We start from the raw sequence: 19,452 nt of genomic DNA on the forward strand, positions 1-19,452 counted from the left end.
CAGACAGACACAGACAGACACAGACAGACACAGACAGACACAGACAGACACAGACAGACACTTGCTAGACACAGAAGTAGGCCAAGTCAAAGGGTCGCAAAAAGTGGTTAATGGTAGCCTTTTCACCAGAGGCACTAACTTTTGTTTTACTTCATTGAAAAAGGACTCCATCTTCACTATCAACAGTATCTTAGGCCAAGGCTCCTCAACTGCGTTCTCCCTCTCCTCAGTAGCAAGGCAGCCCTGGAAAATTTGTCCAGCTACAATTTTATTACCGGCTAAGGAAACCCTGGAGCGTACCCTGAATCTGAATAGGCTGGCGTTAACAATGAGTAGGTGATTCTGATCCAAGCCATAGGGGACTGGATACAGAGTAGCCTACTGTGTGGACACACTAGCAGATAGCAGGATAGCATTTTCCGTCAAACCCAAGCAGGGGGAAAGGAGAGATTACATTAGCCTATATTAGAACAGCAAAGCTGTTGAAAGCTTTTAAACTGTCTTTGCATAAGGTACTATACGCTCCCTTCAACAAGCTCAGCTCCAAGTGAAACAGAAAGCAGCCTAAATAACACAATACAGGTTGTTTGACTTGCACCTAACCTATATAAAACATTCAACAATGAAATTAGCAGCAATAAAGCTACTGCTTCGCATTGAAGCTTGACAAGGTGAGGCACGAGTTTTGAGGAATCAGTCACCACCTATGATATTTTAAGTGCTCTGAGGACCTGGCTTGGCTGTAGACAGAGTCTGAGTGGCTGGAATGACAAACTACTGAAAGAGATGGGGAAGCTGGGGGTGGACTAAATGCTGCACAGTGGCTGCAAAGTCAACGCCATCCCCCAGACCACTCGCTGCATTCTGTATGCCATTTTATATTCTGTTTTGGCCTACCTTGCATGTCCAGTGCCAGCCTAACAGAAGCTTTTTGCTTTCTAGATAGCTGCTTCCTGTAGTGGACAGGTGCTAAAGGGACTGATCTGGTTTCTGTTCCATTCTCTCTGGAGACTCAGGTGGAGCCCGACCTGTGACATTCTCACATGGAGCCCAACCTGTTTCTCACCAGTGGGGCCCACAGGGCGATCCCTTTCCTTCTCAAACACAGACACGCAGCTACGTCACCACAGACAGGACAGAATCTTAAGATTTCTTGGCGTAATATTATCTTAAAGATTTCAGCTCTAAAAATGTTTTTATCTGCGACTAATTCATCCTCTAAAAAGGAGGGATTGTTGAAGCTTTCACCACAAGGCTAAATATGAGCTTGTATCTTACATAGTGCTTTCAGAAAGTATTCATACCCCTCGACTTAATGAACATATTGTGTTACAGCCTGAATTAAAAACGGATTAAATATATTTTTTTCCTCACCCATCTACACACATACCCCATAATGGCAAAGTGAAAACATGTTTTTAGAAATGTTGGCAAATTTATTGAAAATTAAATACAGAAAGCTCTAAATGTACATAAGTATGCACACTACTGAGTCAATACATGTTAGAATCACCTTTGGCTGCAATTACAACTGTGAGTCTTTCTGGGTAAGTCTAAGAGCTTTGCACAACTGGATTGAAAAATATTTGCCCATTATTCTTTTCAAAATGCTTCAAGCTCTGCCAAATTGGTTGCTGAACAATGCTAGACAGCCATTTAAGTCGTGCCATAGATTTAAGCAGATTTAAGTCAAAACTGTAACTCGGTCAGGAACGTTTGCTGTCTTCTTGGTAAGCAACTTGTGTAGTTTTCGCCTTATGTTTTAGGTTATTGTCCTGATGAAAGGTGAATTCATCTCAGTGTCTGGTGGAAAGGAGACAACCAGGTTTCCCTCTAGCATTTTGCCTGTAGCTCCATTCAGTTCATTTTTATTGTAAAAAAACTCCCTAGTCCTTAACGATAACAAGCATACCCATAACGATGTAGCCTCCACTATTCTTCAACATATAGAGAATTGTACTCCGTAATGTGTTGGATTTGCCCCAAACATAACGCTTTGTATTCAGGACAAAGAATTAATTGCTTTGCCACATTTTTTGCAGTATTACTTTAGTGTCTTGTTGTAAACAGGATGTATGTTTTGGAATATTCTTATTCTGTACAGGCTTCTTTTCCCTCTGTCAATTAGGTTAATATTGTGGAGTAACTACAATGTTAATCCATCCTCAGTTCTCTTATCACAGCCATTACACTCTGTAACTGTTTTAAAGTCAGCATTGGCCTCATGGTGAAATCCCTGACCGGTTTCCTTCAACTCCGGCAACTGAGTTACGAAGGACGCCTGCATCTTTGTAGTGTCAGGGTGCATTGATAAACCATCCAAAGTGTAATGAATAACTTCACCATGTTCAAAGGGATATACTCAAAGTATTTTTTTTACCCATCTACCAATAGGTGCCCTTCTTTGCGAGGCATTGGAAAACCTCCCTGGTCTTTGTGGTTGGATCTGTGTTTGAAATTCACTGCTCGACTGAGGGACCTTATAGATAATTGTATGTGTGGGGGACAGAGATGAGGTAGTCATTAAACAATCATGTTAAACACTATTATTGCACAGAGTGCGTCCATGCAACTCGTGTGACTTGTTAAACACATTTTTACATCTGAACTTATTTACGCTTGTCATAACAAAATGGGTTGAATACTTAGACACATTTCAGCTTTTACATTTTCATTCATTTGTGAACATTCCCAAAAACATAATTCCACTTTGACATTATGGGGTGTAGGCCAGTGACAAAAAAATCTTCATTTAATCCATTTTAAATTCAGGCTGTAAGGCAACAGGTGAGGAGGCACTGTAGGTGAGCTCAACCTGAGGTGGGGTTAAAAGGGAGTTGGAGGTAATCCTCCTAAATCAAACATGAGATAATCTACTGAGAATGATCATTCCGATTGACCCTGAGAGATCCAGCATTAGGGGGAGGAGTCCTGGAGAGATCAGCTCCTCTTTCACCAGGTCAGAGAGAAGAGAGAACACTAGCCTGGTCCCAGATCTGTATGTGATTAATAGCACGGACAGACCAGTAGGATTGTCGAGTGTCTGTCGGCCGAGAGTACTTAGCACCCCTGAACAAAGTGCCGGACGTAATTTACAAACCAATTTTACATGTAGAAATGGGCGAATAATGGTGGCTGTCAGTCGCCCACCGGCAGGTGGTGCTTATAACACACAGCAGTCAGCAAGTGAATGGTGAACAATTACACAATCTACTGAACCTAACCACCTGAACTCAATAAAACCTTTGACAATGAAATTAGCAGAAAGAACACTACTGCGTTGCATTGAAGATTGACAAAGAGTCCAAGGAAAGAGTTTAGAGGACTCGGTCACCAGTCTCCAGTGTTGTAGTAGTCACTAAACCTAGAGTCCGAGTCCCAAGTCTCCTGTCCGAGTCCAAGTGGAGTCACGAGTCCCTACGGCTAAGTTTGATTCAAGTCCGACTCAGTCACCAATGGTCAAGTCACAAGTCCCTATGGCTAAAGTCATTACTAATACTGCCGGCTTGATGCTCTTCTATAGCTAGATTCGCACCTCTATTGATTTGGCTCAGATTTGGTTGAAGAAATCTTCCCAGCAACAACTAGTGGCGGGCTGGCAGGAAGGTTTTATTTGAGCATTGAAGTAACGCAAAGATTTTCTTCCTATTGTCCAATGGTCATAATTGCCTGCAATATGCAATAGCCTATGAAACAAATAAGTCCTTCATACACATATTTTAAAATAATGTTCAATAATTATGTCAAATCCGTAATGTTTTGAAGGGATGGTGTCTAGAAGGAATTGCTCCTGTCAGATTGACCAGATTATTATTTGCAATAATTGTAACAGGATCTCAGCTACTTTTTTGTAATTGCCCACTGATATGTGTAGGTTTTTTATTGCAGAGTGAAAAGTAAAGAACGAGACAAATTCAAAGACAGCCTATACTCAAGGGGAGAGAGTATACTATTCAATACTATTGTTTTACATTTCCAAGAGCAGTTTTTGTTTCTTAACCAGGCAAAGCTAAATAGTAGGCTGGTGATTGGTGGTAACCGTGAAGCAAGAGCCGCTTGTGTGATGTGCAGCCTATGATCAAGGCGAAGTCAGAGCGCAGCCTGCTACATATCATTTGCTTCGCCGCAGCTCAACAGCTGATGTCGACTGTGCGCCGGTGTGGCACGTCCTTCGCACTGCTATAGAACAGAGTCACCAAAATTCCGAGTCACCAAAATTCGAGTCCAAGTCGAGTCACAAGTCATGAAAATTGGGATGAGTTGGACTCGTGTCCGAGTCCTGGACTCGAGTACTACAACACTATGATATTTGGAGTGCTCTGGGGACATGGCTTGGGTGTAGACAGAGGCTGCGGAAGGGTGACTAGGGCCCTATAAAATCTGCATTGCAGAGAAAGCGGACGGAATCACGGAATCCAGACATTAAAACGAATTCAACAATATATATAAAAAATTGTTTAACTTCATAGGAAATCAACTAAATGTATTGAACTTATTTGAACATTCATTACATTTGCCCAAGTTATCCTCTCTGGCGCATGTGGGACGAACTCGTCCCACCTACGTAACAGCCACTGAAATCCAGTGGCGCGATTTTTGAATCGTTAGAAATACTATTACTTCAATTTCTCAAACATATGACTATTTTACAGCTATTTAAAGACAAGAATCTCGTTAATCTAACCCCACTGTCCGATTTCAAAAAGGCTTTACAACGAAAGCAAAACATTAGATTATGTCAGCAGAGTGCCCAGCCAGAAATAATCAGACACCCATTTTTCAAGCTAGCATATCATGTCACATAAACCCAAACCACAGCTAAATGCAGCACTAACCTTTTATGATCTTCATCAGATGACACACCTAGGACATTGTGTTATACAATACATGCATGTCTGTTCAATCAAGTTCATATTTATATCAAAAAACAGTTTTTTACATTAGCATGTGACGTTCAGAAAAAGCATAACCCCCGCAAACTTCCGGGGAATTTACTAACAGTTTGCTAAATTACTCACGATAAACGTTCACAAAAAGCATAACAATTATTTTAAGAATTATAGATACATTACTCCTCTATGCACTCGATATGTCCGATTTTAAAATAGCTTTTCGGATGAAGCACATTTTGCAATAATCTAAGTACATAACCCGGCATCACAGGGCTAGCTATTTAGACACCCAACCAGTTTAGCCTTCACCAAAATCACATATCCTATAAGAAAAATGTTCTTACCTTGCTTGTTCTTCATCAGAATACACTGCCAGGACTTCTACTTCAATAACAAATGTTGGTTTGGTCCCAAATAATCCATCGTTATATCCAAACAGCGACGTTTTGTTCGTGAGTTCTAGACACTATCAGAATGCTACATCACGGTCTCGCGCATGGCGCATTGCCGTGACAAAAAAATTCTAAATATTCCATTACCGTACTTCGAAGCATGTCAACCGCTGTTTAAAACCAATTTTTATGCCATTTATCTCGTAGAAAAGCGATAATATTCCGACCGGGAATATGCATTGAGCCTAAACAGCCGAATTAAATTTCTCCACAGGGGCGAATCGTGCACGCGCCTCATTCAAAGGTCCTCTGATCCGCCACTTACCAAAGGCGATAATGTGTTTCAGCCTGAGGCTGCCTCGTCAACCTTCAGGTATTTCCCGGGTTCTGAGAGCCTATCGGAGCCCTGGGAATTGTCACGTTACAGCTAAGATCCTTACTTTTCAATAAACAGATGCAAGACGCACGACTCCTTGTCAGACAGGGTACTTCCTGCATGAAACCTTGTCAGGCTTTTGCCTGCCATAGGAGTTCTGTTATACTCACAGACACCATTCAAACAGTTTTAGAAAATTCAGAGTGTTTTCTATCCAAACCTGAACAATAATATGCATATTCTAGCTTCTGAGTTGGTGTAGGAGGCAGTTAAAAATGGGCACATATTTTTTCCAAAATTCTCAATACTGCCCCCTATCCCAAACAGGTTTTAATCATAAGACATGAACAAAATGCATCAGTGATTCGTATTTTCCTGCAACTTTCTGAAACGGCAACATGAACGACCCTGTCTGTCTGTGTGCGTGTATATGTCCACACTATGTCTAGCGATGATGCTAATGATAACCTTCTTCTGGTAGAGATGGAAAGGCTTTCCCAAAATCTTCTCAATTAAAATGTTAAGTACAAAGTAGACGATGCCTACCTAACCAAACAATGGTCTCTAGCTGGTGCATTAAAGGGTAACTACACCCAAAATTCTACATTTCTTAGATTTTTCTCAGCCCTCAAAAGTGGTTTCCTGATGTGGTTTAAGCATTGTTGTGGCCTTAGAAAATACAATGTTGTTAATCTATAAAAAAGTGCCGGACGTAATTTACAAACTGATTTTACATGTAGAAATGGGCAAAAATGTACTTTGTCAGTCGCCCACCGGCAGGAGATCCCAATTAAACAAAAAAGGCATTTCACTGTACTTGTGCACGTGACCTTAAAACAAGAAACCATCAGCAAGTGAACAAAACATTGTTTTCCCCCTGCTATTGTCTGTGATAAGGGTTCCCGTCTCTCTGACCTGGTGAAAGAGCTGATCGCTCTAGGATTCCTCTCCTTAATGCTGGATCTCTCAGGGTCAATTGGAATGAACATTCTCAGGAGATGATCTCATGTGTTTGACTTAGGAGGATTACATCCAACTCCATTTTAACACCACCTCGGGTTGAGCTCACCCATGTATGATAAGAGCAAATATTTAGCCTTGTGGTGACAGCTTCAACAGTCCTATATTTTTAGAGGATGAATTAGTCAGAGAATTTTTTATCTGTTTTTTTCAAATCTTGACATACTGTCTTGTCTGTGGTGTCGTATAGCTCCGTGCCTGTCAGTGTGTGCTTGAGAGGGATTGCCCTGTGGGCCCCAGTGGTGAGAAGTAGAGAGAATGTCACAGGTCGGGCAGAGCAGAAACTAGATCAGTCCCCTTAGCACCTGTCCACTCTAGCAAGCAGCTACCTACAAAGTGAAAAGACAAACATATTTGTATATTGTATTCATTAAGGATCCCCATTAACTGTTGTCAACACAGCAGCTACTCTTCCTGGGGTCCAGAAACATTAAGGCAGTTATATACAATTTAAAATATTACATAACATCACATTTCATAACATATTAAGTGTGTACCCTCAGGCCACTACTCTACTACCACATATCTACAAAATCCATGTGTAGGTGTGTGTAGAGTGTGTGTCTTATCACCTGTATGTGTAAGCGTGTCTGTGCGTGTCTCTTCACAGTCCCCACTGTTCCATAAGGTGTATTTTTTATTGTTTTTAAAAAATCTGATTCTACTGCTTGCATCAATTACTTGATGTGAAATAGAGTTCCATGTAGCCATGGCTCTATGTAGTACTGTGCGCCTCTCAGTCTGTTCTGGACTGTGAAGAGACCTCTGGTGGCATGTCTTGTGGGGTATGCATGGGTGTCCGAGCTGTGTGCTAGTATACTGAACAAAAAATATAAACGCAAAGATTTTACTGAGTTACAGTTCAAATAAGGAAATTAGTCAATTGAAATAAATGAATTAGCCCCGAAACTATGGATTTCACATGATTGGGCAGGGGCGCAACCATGGGTGGACCTGGGAGTGCATAGGCCCACCCACTGGGGAATCATGCCCAGCTAATCAGAAATAGTTTTCCCCCAAAAAACGGGCATTATTACAGACAAAAATACTCAGTTTCATCAGCTGTCCGGGTGGCTGGTCTCAGACGATCCCGCAGGTGAAGAAGCTGGGTGTGGAGGTCCTGGGCTGGCGTGGTTACACATTTTCTGCTTTTCTGAGGCCAGTTGGACGTTCGGCAAAATGTTCTAAAACAACGGCTTATAGTAGAGAAATATAAATTAAATTCTCTGGTAACAGCTTGGGTGGACATTTCTGCTATCAGCATGCCAACTGTGGCATTGTGTCGGGTGACAAAACTGCACATTTTAGAGTGGCCGTTTATTGTCCCCAGCACAAGGTGCACCTGTGTAATGATCATGCTGTTTAATCAGCTTCTTAATATGCCACACCTGTTAGGTGGATGGATTATCTTGGCAATGGTGAAATACTCTTCTGGGATCTTTTATTTCAGCTCATGAAACCAACCCTTTACATGTTGAGTTTATATTTTTGTTCAGTATAGTTTAAAAACAGACAGCTCGGTGCATTCAGCATGTCAAAACTTAACACAAAAACAAGTAAAGATGAAGCCAATGTTAGTTCTCCGTGTACATTTGAGGGCCAGCTGTGCTTCCAATTGTAATTTTTCTAAGTCACTCTGTGTGGCACCTGACCACACGACTTGACAGTAGTCCAGGTGTGACAAAACTAGGGCCTGTAGGACCTGCCTTGTAAAGAAGGCAGAGCAGCGTTTTATTATGAGCAGACTTCTCCCCATCTTAGCTACTGGGTTAGAGGGTTTGGCCATCCGGGATGTCCTTGTCCCATCGCGCTCTAGCGACTCCGGTTGCAAAGCATACTAATCATTACTTATTATAATGATGCTAATAATAATAATAATAACAATAAGGAGATCAAGAAAAAGGAGGGTATAGGAGCGAGAGCTGCGTGCATGTGTAACAAACAGGTGCTGTTAGATTACAATATTATTTTTCTGCCTGTTTGAAACAGTGTAAACACTAAATACATTAAGTAATACCAGCCTGTTCTAACGCAAAAACATTTGTACGCCTTTATTACAGCATAGCAAAAGATTTTAAAAAAACTGAATCTGTAAAATTGCTTTCTGACATTTTGCCATTGCATTAGGCTAGGTGCTCACGGAATGAGTAGGTTATTAAACAAACACTCAAACAGGCAACAGATGCAAGATCTGTCTTATTTCTGTAAATATACAGTACCAGTCAAAAGTTTGGAAACACCTACTCATTCAGGGGTTTTTTCTATATTTTTACTATTTTCTACAATGTAGAATAATAGTGAAGACATCAAAACTATGAAATAACATATGGATCATGTAGAAACCAAAGAAGTGATAAACAAATCAAAATATATTTTAGATTTAAGATTCTTCAAAGTGGCCACCCTTTGCCTTGATGACAGCTCTGCACACTCTTGGCATTCGCTCAACCAGCCTCAGGAGGTAGTCACCTGGAATGCATTTCAATTAACTGGTGTGCCTTGTTTAAAGTAAATGTGTGGAATTGCTTTCCTTCTTAACGCATTTGAGCCAATCAGCTGTATTGTGACAAGGTTGGGGTGATATACAGAAGACAGCCCTATTTGGTAAAAGACCAAGTCCATATTATGGCAAGAACAGCTCAAATTGGCAAAGAGAATTCACAGTCCATCACTACTTTAAGACATGAAGGTCAGTCAATCCAGAAAATGTCAAGAACTTTGAAAGTTTATTAAAGTGCAGTTGCAAAAACCATCAAGCGCTATGATGAAAGTGGCTTTCATGAAGACCGCCACAGGAAAGGAAGACCCAAAATTACCTCTGCTGCAGAGGATAAGTTCATTAGAGAGTTACCAGCCTCAGAAATTGCAGCCCAAATAAACACTTCAGAGAGTTCAAGTAACAGACACATCTCAACATTAGCTGTTCATGGGAGAATGTGTGAATCAGGCCTTCATGGGTCAAATTTCTGCAAAGAAACCACTACTAAATGACATCAATAAGAAGAAGAGACTTGCTTGGGCCAAGAAACATGAGCGGTGGAAATCTGTCCTTCGGTCTGATGAGTACAAATTTGATGCAGAGTAGGTGAACGGATGATCTCCGCATGTGTGGTTCCCACTGTGAAGCATGGAAGAGGTGCGATGGTGTGGGGGTGCTTTGCTGGTGACACTGTCAGTGATTTATTTAGAATTCAAGGCACACTTAACTCGCCTAGCTACCACAGCATTCAGCAGCGATACGCCATCCCATTTGGTATGCTCTTAGTGGGACTGTCATTTGTTTTTCAACAGGACAATGACCCAACACACCTCCAGGCTGAGTAAGGGCTATTTGACCAAGGACAGTGATGGAGTGCTGCATCAGATGACCTGGCCTCCACAATCACCCGACCTCAACCCAATTAAGATGGTTGGGATGAGTCGGACAGCAGAATGAAGGAAAAGCAGCCAACAAGTGCTCAGCATATGTGGGAACTCCTTCAAGACTGTTGGAAAATAATTCCTGGTCAAATCAAAACTTATTGGTCACATACACTCACATTAACATCTGCTAACCATGTGTAACGAAATGTTTGTGCTTCTAGTTCAGACAGTGCAGTAATATCTAACAAGTAATCTAATAATTTCACAACTACCTTATACACACACAAGTGTAAAGGAATGAATAAGAATATGTACATATAAATATATGGATGAGCGATGGCCGAACGGCATAGGCAAGATGCAGTAGATGGTATAGAGTACAGTACATACATATGAGATGAGTAATGTAGGGTATGTAAACATTATATTAAGTGGCATTGTTTAAAGTGGCTAGAGATTGAGTTTGTATGTTGGCAGCAGCCACTCAATGTTAGTGATGGCTGTTTAACAGTCTGATGGCCTTGAGATAGAAGCTGTTTTTCAGTCTCTCGTTCCCAGCTTTGATGCACCTGTATTGGCCTCGCCTTCTGGATGATAGCGGGGTGAACAGGCAGTGGCTCGGTTGGTTATTGTCCTTGATGATCTTTTTGGCCTTCCTGTGACATTGGATGGTGTAGGTGTCCTGGAGGGCAGGTAGTTTGCCCCCGGTGATGCGTTGTGCAGACCTCACTACCCTCTAGAGAGCCTTACGGTTGTGGACGGAGCAGTTGCCATACCAGGCGGTGATACAGCCCGACAGGATGCTCTCGATTATGCATCGGCAAAAGTTTGTGAGTGGTTTTGGTGACAAGCCAAATTTCTTCAGCCTCCTGAGGTTGAAGAGGCGCTGTTGCGCCTTTTTCACCACGCTGTCTGTGTGGGTGGACCATTTCAGTTTGGGCCCTCACCTCCTCCCTGTAGGCCGTTAATGACGAGTTCGGAGGGTACTATGGTGTTGAATGCTGAGCTGTAATCGATGAACAGCATTCTTACATAGGTCTTCCTCTTGTCCAGATGGGTTAGGGCAGTGTGCAGTGTGATTGCGTTGTCTGTGGACCTATTGGGGCGGTAAGCAAATTGGAGTGGGTCTAGGGTGTCAGGTAGGGTGGAGATAATATGATCCTTGACTAGCCTCTCAAAGCACTTCATGATGACGGAAGTGAGTGCTACAGGGCACTCACTAGTCGTTTAGCTCAGTTACCTTAGCTATCTTGGGAACAGGAACAATGGTGGCCCTCTTGAAGCATGTGGGAACAGCAGACTAGGATAGGGATTGATTGAATATGTCCGTAAACACACCAGCTAGGTGGTCTGCGCATGCTCTGAGGACACGGCTAAGGATGCCATCTGGGGCGGCAGCCTGCGAGGATTAACAATTTTAAATGTTTTACTTACGTTGGCTGCGGTGAAGGAGAGACCGCAGGTTTTGGTAGCGGGCCGTGTCAGTGGCACTGTATTGTCCTCAAAGCGAGCAAAGAAGTTGTTTAGTTGGTCTGGGAGCAAGACATCGGTGTCCGCGACGGGGCTGGTTTTCTTTTTGTAGTCCGTGATTGAATGTAGACCCTGCCACATACTTCTCGTGTCTGAGCCGTTGAATTGCGACTCTACTTTGTCTCTATACTGACGCTCAGCTTGTTTGATTGCCTTGAAGGGAATAGCTACACTGTTTGTATTCGGTTGTTTCAGGTCGCTTTGCCATGATTAAAAGCAGTGGTTCGCGCTGCTTGATTTGTTTAACACTTCTTTGGTTTCTACATGATTCCATGTGTTATTTCATAGTTTTGATTTCTTCACTATTATTCTACAATGTAGAAAATACAAAAAATAAAGACAAACTTTTGACTGGTAGTGTATATTGAAAGCCAGGCACATGTAACAGTTAGGCTATTGATTATAGGCCTAATTAAGTTGGGGTTTCCTCCCTCCTCAATTTTCTTAGAAAATTAAGCTAATGCAAGGGCGTTTTCCTCATCATTGCTGCTGCTCAATCTTAATATGCTGGTTAACTTTGCTATTATGCACATAGCAACATTGGGAAAGGCGCCAATTCTACAGCGCACTAGAGACTGTTTCAGAACAGTGGATAGCGACCTTATCCAACACGGGAGAAAGTGAATTTGTTATAAAATAATAATTATATTTATTAGAGTTGCACCATTATTTTTACATAATATAACCACATACAAGTTCAGTATCACATGTCTTAGAGTGATGGACTGTGCCATCCCTGTGGCCTCCACTGAGACAGGTGAAAATCACAGGTGTCTTGTGCACCATGGGGAGAGAAAAAAAGAATCATATGCAACTGCTCAACTAAAGAAATCTTGGTCTACCAACAGCTTATTGACCAGTCGATATATAGTGTATTATCCAGATACAGAATTAACACTTGGTGGTCTATAGCAGCTTCCCACAAGAATGGGCTTTACAGTGGGGTAAAAAAGTATTTGATCCCCTGCTGATTTTGTACATTTGCCCACTGACAAAGAAAGGATCAGTCTATAATTTTAATGGTAGGTTTATTTGAACAGTGAACAGTGGGCAAACGTACAAAATCAGCAGGGGATCAAATACTTTTTCCCCCACTGTATGTGCGGCAGGTGAACCTGTAGCCATTTTACTTCAACAGTATTTAGCATGAGATCTTAGCATGAACCTTTACAGGAATGTGGCTCTGTATAAAGACCCCAACACCGCCCCCAATAGCATTTCTGTCTTTTCTGTAGATGTTATAGCCATGCATTGCTACCACTGAATCAAAAAGTATTATCTTAGTAAGTTTCAGAGATCAGAATAGGAATATGTCTGAATATGAATATCATCTGTAACTAGTAATTTATTGATTTCATGAACCTTTTTTCTTAGGCTACATAGGTTAATGTGGGCTATATTTAGCACTTTTCTGGGATGCTTGATTGTTTTTAATCGCTTTACTGGGAAGCTTAGCAGAAGTAACAATTCAAATTAGGTTACTTACATTCTGACTGAACGCCCCTAGGATAATTTACATTTGATGCAGGATTACTACAACTCAGCGACACAATGGTAGGGATTACTGATCTGGGCTTGGGTCATTGAAAAGTCATTGTCTCAACGCAGCCTTCAAAATGTGTGGCCAGAGTCCAGGAGACAAGATGATTTGGATGGATAATTTCTGCAGAGCATATTCTGTTTCCAGAAGGTGTCAAAGTTGCCTATAAAAGTTCCAACTGAGCTACAGTAATATTTTAGCCAGGTGTGTAATGCCAGAAGCCTACTGCATCTTTCACACCCACCGCCCAACGATGGTACCGGACATGAAATAATTGGCCGCTTTTTGGAATCTTTGAAAGCAAAACCCCATTATTTAAAATCATTGTTCAGCAGTTCCAAGCTAGCCCTCTTAATGACGTTTGACCTCACATTGACTACGACAGCGTCAGCTCCCGGCAGCTGTCGCAAAACGGTCAGAAGCAGCCTTGTTATGTCCTGTACTTGTGCTCCAAGTTAGCACAGGGTTTTTGCCCCGGGAACAGAGGTGTCTTTTACCATAGAGCTGCCAATGACGACAGCTGGTGCAATGGCCGAAGAGGTCCGGCCGTTCTTTCGCCTCGAGTGGTTTCGCAAACCCCTTGAGGACCGAAGGCAGGTGGGGCCCAGGCTAGCTGGGCTTCAGTGTCTCTCTACTTGACAGGGAATTCTCAACTTGTCTGAGAAAGAATTAAAACGGCTATCAAAAACCGTCAGGCCAAGGTAAGTCTACACCAAACACACAAATAATTTGAATGTTTGTAAAAATCAAGAAGTAAAAAAAAATGAATGGTGGTGTAGAGTTTTGTAACTCAGGCTAGTAAAACACGTTTTGTCAACAACGGAGGCTGGCACCGGATGTGCTGACCTTAACTTTGTGATAGGTGTGTGTTCGGATTTGGGAGGAGGATGTGAGGAATAGACTGCGGTGTTGATTGAAAAATCTACCCATGCAAGGCAAGCAAAACAAAAGAATATAAACAAATCGGTCTGGTGAGTTCTCCTTAAGACAACTCCGAGTGTCTGCCACTGTCACGCAGAGGATTAAGATAAAGCACAGAGATCTGGGACCAGGTTATACTTCCAAACGAGTTGACTGAAACCATCCACACAATAAATACCATCCTCTCAACCAGCAACACCTCACTCAATACCTCAGTGTCTAATCTTTCTCCATTAATGAACTACTAATGAAACAGCCCAGCTCTGCAGTTTTTACACACATAATTGATAAGAAAGAAAATCAGAAATGGCAGCTAATCATCTATTTCTGTAGTTACTCATGGGAATGCTCCGAGTACATGCAAAACACACTTTTTGTTATTTATGAATACAAATATTACTTATGTTCTGAATACATTTCCAGGTAGCCTACTTAATAAGTACCAGATGTGCGGCTGGGTATGTGTTAAAATAGAAATCTTACATTTCACTACCCACAATCTAGGCTAGCTTGGACAATGACAGAATCATCTTCATCCATTCATGTGGTTGTTAATATTGCCCTAATATTTCCTTGCTGGATTAGTCCCATGTTGAAATTACAATGTTTGCCTTTCCAGAGAAGGATGTTGACACTCCTCAGCCTACTGAAAGGCACAGCATTGAGCACCCTCTCCTGCATTTTAATCATCTTCAGAATGGCTCTTATGTGGCCGAGACACACATAGGACATAGCCAACCATAAAAGGCTATATGTGTCGCCTCTAACTGTGTAGTAGGAACAGTATGCCCTTTTTTCCTGCAAGAACCATGGCTCTACAGGCTCATGTTTAATACATGAACCATTAGCCTACCTAACGAAGGCCAGATTCCAGGAAAGACGGGAACAGTCAAACCCATTACCCATCCCTGACTCCCCCACCACTCTACATTTTTCACTCTTGCTCCAATCAGCCCAGAAGCCATAAATTAGATTTATCACTAGCTCTGGATTGAGGGGATTGGTAGCACAGCACAAAAAGTCCATGTCAGGGGAAGCAGTGAGCTGACTGCGAAAAAGAGAGCGCTGTTTGGGTGCATTAAATCACACGCCCTGCTCCCTGTCCCTGCTGCGCTCAACAACAGAGCCTTGTGCCCTTCAGAGCTCTGGCAGAAAGGGTAGCGCTGGAGTGCACTTGCTGACGCAGGGGAGGGGGAGCAGTAGAGTAGCACCCCCACACTGAGGCACAGTGACCGGAAGCAAGGCTGTGGATCAACTCACTCAGCCTAGCAGCAAGACATTAATGAACATTGGTATTTTGGTTGTAATACATTTATAAACATAAGATTATCTAGGACTACATCCTATGGAAGACATAGCCTAAATGTTAGTTTGTATGTTCAATACAAAGAGGTCAACATTTAGCATTTATTATTTATGTAAGATCCATTTGTTTTTGTCAACACCTATTTTTCACAGGATGTGACAAAATAAGAACAGTGGAGTAGAGTTTTTTACACTCCTGACTATGTCAACTCATGTCACGAAGTGAACAGGTGTCTATTGCTCGAGCTCTGGGGTGCACTGCCGCCAGCAAGGAGAGGGGGCAAGCTTGTGGTTTTCATTCAGTGGGCATATTCCTGCATGATAGTTAAAGAGCCTGTGTGTTGCCATTAAGCTCCAGTAGCCGTGGGGAGCCAGAGAGGTGGCCATTGGCCTTGATGTCATGAATTTCTAACCCTTCTCTATCTCGCTCCCCTCGGCCATGGTGGATAAACAGGAAGCTCAGTAACACAGCATATTCAACACGCAATCAGCAAATAGCATCCCTCACTAGGGGAAATGACCATGGAAAAACTACCATGGCAACCTGTGCCACGGTTAGCATTTTCCCTGACTAGCCTGCAGGCATCGAAGGGACTCTGGCAATTGTACTCTGCTGGGATAAATTGTGAAGTGGCTACAGATTTGTAAGAGAACGGTCATTTGATTTCATCATGAGCAATTATCCTTACTTGTGCCTACAAGGAATCAAGAGAATCTCAACTGCCAGCCATAAAAAAAAACACTTGTGGTATCATGCCAGGCAGACACAACAGCTAACCTTTCCACAGCTAGGCCTATAAAGTTACACTGCAGTTGCACACATACTCAGACAAGCAGGACTAAAGCTTAAGGGGTTAAGGGGTCAATGCCTCCTCACAGCTGTCAGTGATCTACAATCCAGGCAAGCTACAATGACACATGCATTGCCTACTGCTCTTCCCCACTCTTAACACACATAAAGCTTCTGCACAATGCGTGTGTCAACATTTCCCTTCATCACAAGTACAGACCAGGGATTTTTCCTCAGTAAGCATAAATCCAAACAGTGTAAAAATATGATCAAAATTAGGGATGGAAAAATGCTTTCAGTATAAACTTAAATGACTAAAACCAGATAGAGAGTATGTAGATAATGAGATCTTTATATTTTTTTATAATATGATCTTTGAGAACTAACAATCACAAATAAAAGCTAGTCAGGGAGAATTTAAAATCCCCAAAACAATTAATTTAGCAGATTTTGTTACTATGTTAGAGCAAAAGAACACAGCATTAGCCAAAGCAAAATGCATAGAATTTCAGGAAATTTGCTTCAAAACAGCAACATTTTCTTTCAGCTCCATGGCAGAATATGTAGAATGGCAGGAATGAGCTTAAAACAGCAACATTTTCTCTCAGCTCCACAAATTTTCGATATGTTGCCAAGATGTGGGCCTCTAAAATTCAGCTGCTGCGACCACACCCATTACCTAAGCCCCCTTTTGAGCCAGAAAAACCCCTGCAGACAGGTCGGGAACTGCATTGTGACTAGAGTCAGTACGCCTGCAAGTGCCTATGGCTCTAAACATGCGACATTCACATAGAAAGGTATTTCAGCCAAACAAGAGATGTGCTGCCTTGCCTTTGACTGTCAGTGACTTATCATGCACCTCACAACTCTATAATTCTGTGTGGGTTTGCGTGTAACAAATTGAATTAAATTCTAAAATGTCTGTTTTCCATCTGAGCCTTATCCATCTATATTATATTGGGATATGGTTGTCTACTTTGTATCCATCATATCAAACGTACTAGCTATGAAAAGAGACATGTTAAATGTAATGTGAATTAGAGTTCCAAAGTTCGCATTAAAAGAAAAGCTGGTCACACTGTCCACTGATTCAGAAAGGATTAGGAATGAAAGCGCGGATGTGAGGGCTATCAATATCACAATGAAAAAAGATATACTTTCAATGTGGAAAACCTGTTGTGTATTCTGTTAATAACTACATAACTAAAGGTTCAACCGATGATCACTCAAATACGTAATACCTAGCTAGCCACTGTTCATAAAAAAACTAACGCGGTTCTTTAGTAAAGTAAAGGCTTTACATTTATGGTTAGCGTAATAGCCAACAATACCATAGACTTCGTGTAAACAAGCCTTAACGTTCGCTATCTAGCTACTATAGTTATTTCAAATACTTTCCAGATATCTAGCAAACATAGTTAAGGTTATCTTTAAATGCAAGTCCGATAAATAAAATAAAGTTACTTTGATGACAAATCATGTCCCTACAATGCCGGGAACTAGCTAGGCTAGCTAACTAAGCAGTACAAAAATATTTAGGGGAAATCTTTGGTACAAAGGCAGAGATAGCTACCTAGTCACCACTAGCCAAGCCAAGGTGCTCTCTGAGCTAACTAGTTAGTACCAAAAGCGTAGCTAACTAGCATTAGCGACTGGCTAGACATAACGATAGCTAAACGAAGATTGAAAACTACAAAACAAAAACAGACATTTGACAACAATCTTTCAGTAGCATTAACTTCACGTTAAATACCACTTAGCTACACATTCACCAACGTCAGCTAGCTAAACAAATAGGTACTATCGAAGTGCGACGACTATTAGCTTGCCTGGCTACCATGCTAACTATGTTGCTCAAACTGCTTGAGAAGTCTTGAGTCGATTTAGCAGGGGATTGATAGCTAAGAATAGCTGACGATGTGTCGTTCGCGCCGTGTTTTAGCTTTATGAAAAGCTTAAATTAAACTTACCACGAATGTGTTTCTTATTCTGAATTCAAGATCCGTTCGCAGTTATGTTTTCAATCGAATTATTGCTTTAAAACGGACCAAAACAAGGAATTTGGTCCAACTTGTTATTTTCAGTTGTTTTCTTCACTTCCTGATAGACGCCGCCATCTTGCAAGCAGATATTTCCTCTGCTGTCGTCACTCTGTATGTCACACAGCGGGATACTCCTGCCGCGTTCAATTGCTAGTCGGAACTAGGAAACTCGGAAACTTTCCGACTTGCTAGTTTGTTGAATGCGGCACGTGTATAACTATAACCAGTTATCAAGTCGTATATTTCCGAGTTTCCTAGTTCCGACTAGTATATGAACGCAGCATCAGTTACGTCGCTCATTCATGAGGCATTCAAGACAACTGGGAACTCGGAATATACGAGGTCAAATAATGACGTCAGCGATCTTCAGATCGGAAAGTTGGAGCTCTAAGAAAGAGGTCCGAGCTCCCGAGTTGGATGAACACAATTAGACCCAACCAAATCACGAGAAAACAAAAATATAATTACTTGACACATTGGAAAGAATTAACAAAACAACTGAGCAAACTAGAATTATATTTTGCCCTAAATAGAGACTACACATTGGCAGAGTACCTGACCACTGTGACCGACCCAAATTTAAGGAAAGCTTTGACTATTGAGCAAGGCTGCAGTAGGCAGACCTGGCTCTCATTTACATTTTACATTTACGTCATTTAGCAGACGCTCTTATCCAGAGCGATTTACTCAAGAGAAGACAGGCTATGTGCACTCTGCCCACAAAATGAGGTGGTCTTCCTAACCTCCTGCCAAATGTATGACCATATTAGAGACACATATTTCCCTCAGATTACACAGATCCACAAAGAATTTGAAAACAAACCTGATTTTGATAAACTCCCATATCTACTGGGTGAAATACCACAGTGTGCCATCACAGCAGCAAGATTTGTGACCTGTTGCCACAAGAAAAGGGCAATCAGCGAAGAACAAACACCGTTGTAAATACAACCCATATATATGTTTATTTATTTTCCATTTTGTACTTTAACCATTTACACATCGTTACAACACTGTATATATACATAATATGACATTTGTAATGTCTTTATTCTTTTGGAACTTCTGTGAGTGTAATGTTTGCTGTTCATTTTTATTGTTTATTTCACTTTTGTATATTATCTACTTCACTTGCTTTGGCAATGTTAACATATGTTTCCCATGCCAATAAAGCCCATTGAATTGAATTGAATTGAATTGAACTGAACGTTCTCCAGTTGGAGCATTTTTTCCCCATGAGTTCCTAGTCGTCTTGAACGCACTGACCTCGGAAGTTGGAGA

At 41.6% G+C, this 19,452-nt stretch overlaps 1 protein-coding gene across 1 annotated transcript in view; it reads right to left on the bottom strand.

Moving 5' to 3' along the window:
* The window catches only part of sbno2b (strawberry notch homolog 2b), a 102,855-nt gene extending 84,575 nt beyond the window's left edge, over positions 1–18,280 (bottom strand). The window contains exon 1 of the mRNA XM_029696017.1: positions 18,100–18,280. The gene's annotated coding sequence lies outside the window, so the exon portion shown is untranslated. The remainder of the gene's footprint in view (positions 1–18,099) is intronic.
* Positions 18,281–19,452: the final 1,172 nt, after the last annotated feature.

The sequence above is a fragment of the Salmo trutta genome, chromosome 17, assembly GCF_901001165.1.
Source record: "Salmo trutta chromosome 17, fSalTru1.1, whole genome shotgun sequence".
NCBI lineage: Eukaryota > Metazoa > Chordata > Actinopteri > Salmoniformes > Salmonidae > Salmo > Salmo trutta.